Source organism: Lipotes vexillifer, unplaced genomic scaffold, assembly GCF_000442215.2.
Source record: "Lipotes vexillifer unplaced genomic scaffold, Lipotes_vexillifer_v1.1 scaffold4, whole genome shotgun sequence".
Taxonomy (NCBI): Eukaryota; Metazoa; Chordata; class Mammalia; order Artiodactyla; family Lipotidae; genus Lipotes; species Lipotes vexillifer.
The window spans coordinates 2742389-2745917 of record NW_006785876.1 but is presented as its reverse complement, the minus strand read 5'-3'; positions in this window follow the sequence as shown (position 1 = coordinate 2745917).

Sequence of the window (3529 nt, the reverse complement as noted above, 5' to 3'; positions counted from 1 at the left end):
TCCCTACACCCAGAGCAATTATTTTACTGTATTGATTTAAGGCTCAGAAAGTTTCAATTTGTAGTAAGACTTTTGGCATATGACTGAAGGAACAATAAAAAAAAATCTGACATTGGAACACTCTGTGGGCAAAACAAATGTAATCCCTTGATTTAAGGTTAGGGTTAGGGTTAGGGAACAGGGATGGTTTAGGGTACAGGTTAGGGTACGACAACGGTTTAGGGTTAGCGTACGTGTTACGGCACGGGTTAGTGTTAGTAGCGTACGTGTTACGGCACGGGTTAGTGTTAGTGTACGGGTTAGGATTAGGGCACGGGTTAAGGTAAGGCTTCGGGTAAGGGTTAGGGTTAGTGTTAGGGTTAGGGTTAGGGAACAGGGACGGTTTAGGGTACAGGGTAGGGTATGACAACGGTTTAGGGTTAGCATACGTGTTAGGACACGGGTTAGTGCTAGTGTACGGGTTCGGTGGCACTAGAGGGAGACCGGTAGGCTGGCACTGTGCCAGGGGCTTGTTCAGTATTTTGGGTCTGGTTCCTATGACTGTCATCCCAGCCACTGTTGTTCATCCCAACTGGCAGTCCTTGGTTCCAGTTCTTTCCATACTCCCAGAACCAGCCTCTCCATAGTCTCTCGGAACTCCCTAGTGTCTGTTAACCAGTTCTTTATATTAAATTCTTTCTGTTAACAAACTGTGGCTGAGTCTCTTTTCGCGACTAGACCTTGACTGAAGGGCATCTATATCTTAACACAATTTCGCTATATACTGTTTCCTTAACCATTGTATTTGATGTGTCTGTAGGTCATTTACGGCCAAGTGCAGCTGTAAGACTTTGATGTATGCATGTGTGTATGGAGCTTACAGGCATCCTCCCGTGAGCTACTTAGCCTGTGCCTCAGACCCCTCACAGTAAATAATGCTCTAGAGCACTCAAATTCTGCCTGACCTGAAAAATTTGTCATTAGCTGAATCATTACATTATTACATTCCCTGCATTGATGGCACAGCAACTTTAGATCACGGCTTTGAACAACGTTTAGACTATCTTTGATGACTTGGGTATCCATTCCAAAGCTTAATGAATTACTATCTTGGGATAGCTGAAGTTAAATATTTGAGACACAGGGGAAATGGACGCATTAATCTGTACTGGAGAAAAGCTTCCAAGATAAAAGAAAATGCACTTTATTAACCAACAGCCAGGGCGGATCATTCCTTGGAGGAGCACATGGTATTGTGGGAGATTTGCTCTCATTTTGCTACAGCCAGACCATTCTGTGATTTAACCCAGAAAGGAAAACCACATACAGTATAGGAAGTTTTGAACCAAGAACATCTTAGGAGCCTCTTGTAATGGCTGCAAGATGCAGATTTAACAGCAGTACTTTTTCACATGCATAAATATGAAATAGCCAGTGATCCCTCTGGGTAGAAAGTTTTTACTCACAGAAGGAGCTCATGCTATCTCTGAGAGCTTTAATAAAAACAAACTTATAAACTTGGACAATAAATCACAAACTTTGATGGAGCACATATGACAACCATGAACAGATTCTTACAGATTGCATGGCTTCCTAATTGAAGAGGCAACAATCCTGAAAAAAGCAGTGGGAACCCAGATGTTAAGGAGGTCTTATACACAAAGCAGATGCTGCACTCAAAAAATTTCACGTTTAGGGCTTCCCTCGTGGTGCAGTGGTTGAGAGTCTGCCTGCCGATTCAGGGGACGCGGGTTCATGCCCCGGTCCGGGAAGATCCCACATGCCACGGAGCGGCTGGGCCCGTGAGCCATGGCCGCTGACCTGCGCGTCCGGAGCCTGTGCTCCGCAGCGGGAGAGGCCACGACAGTGAGAGGCCCGCGTACCGCAAAAAAAAAAAAAAAAAAAATCATGTTTAAAAAAGAAAAGGGGTAATTGTGATCATCAGCTGTGAGAATTTCATGGTTGTTTGAACCACTAGGTTTGGTGCCATTAGTGTTCCAAAGGAGTTCAAGTGCTCAGAAAGGTTTGTCTACAGCAACCTGAAACCACTGGGTATTTTATCCCAAACCTAGAGATGCATGTAGGGGTACCAGACTTTGCAGTACTTAAAGAAATATATCTACATAGTATAAATAATCCTTATTTCCTCCTCTTTGACTTCTGGCCCAATAATTTCTACTCAGCAACAATAGATGCATCCATGACCTTTGGCCCCATTTTCCACCATGGGACCCAGGCCACCTCTCTGATTAATATTTCCATGGTCAAGGGTAAGAGAGCAGGTGTGACTAGCAAGCATTAAGCCAAAGGACTCCTGCACTCATATAAACTCTCTTGATGCCGGACTCCCTTGCTCACCAAGGCTTTTCTAGATTACACCCATCATCACCTCACATACCAGAAACCTCCCTGGTCTTTCCATTCCCTCCTCTGTCTCCTCCACAGGGAGAACGGAAAATTTCTCCCCACAATCCTATGAGTCCAATGCATACTTCACAGCCCTTGTTGCCAGCTTCCATGCATTACCGTCACCTGTATGCTTTGAAAGAAGCTCTCATCTTGCAAAAAGCTTAGAACCTGTCCTGGGATCTCTCCATCCTGCCAGGGAGACATCCATATCCTTGTTGATGACTTTTCCAGTATCCTGGCTTCCTGGTGCCCTGGCTCTTCAATGGCCCTCCTTGCTGCCACATTCCAGGTCATAATGACTTGGACATTGACAGGTGCCCTCCACACCTCCAAGACTGCAAACCCGGAGCTCCTCGTCTGACCCCAACTCCTTCTCCTTCTACTGAATCTCAACTCCAAACTGAGCCACTCCCGGACTCTGATTTACCCTCACTGCAACTCAGCCCTTTCCAAAGTCTCCTTCCAGCTGCAGGAGGTCCTTCCTTCTCTTGTACCTACCACTCACCTCCCTCAGCCATTTCACCATGGCAATTTTGACACCATGGCAATTCTCTCACCCTTTTAGAGACTGGGCCCTTGATTTGCCAAACCTGACCGTCAAGGACAACCATCAACCTCTGGATACCTCCCTGGCTGGGGACCCCAACATCTAACGCTTCTGAGCATTACACATTCATCTTCTTTTAGCCTGAGGACCCCAATTTTAATGCTAGTGTCTGATCTTTTAAAACCCTCTGTCACGAGGCTCCGGCCATTAAGTTGAGCTACAAATTTGCTTTGGGCACTTATAGTTGGCCTACCACCTATTCCTTGCCCTTCTTTCCCCACACCTGCATCAACTGTCTTCAAGCCCAGAATCTCCCCACCCACATTTCTCTGCCCTCTATTTAACCCAACTCTGCAGACAGAGCTGTTTCAAATAAACTCAGACCTCTCCAAGGCAATGGTTTTAAGTTTCCCAGTTAACAACCTTAATTTCCTGGCCCTCCAACTTGGAGGTCTGTGAACTCCCCTTGTCTACAAGAAAAAGAGCCCTTCCTTCAGGCCAACTTTCGTCCCAGGCTGCTCTTTAGAACTCACATCCACAGCTTCCTTCTATCTCAGAACAATGTGACAAAAGCAGGGGCTACTCTGCTGTCCT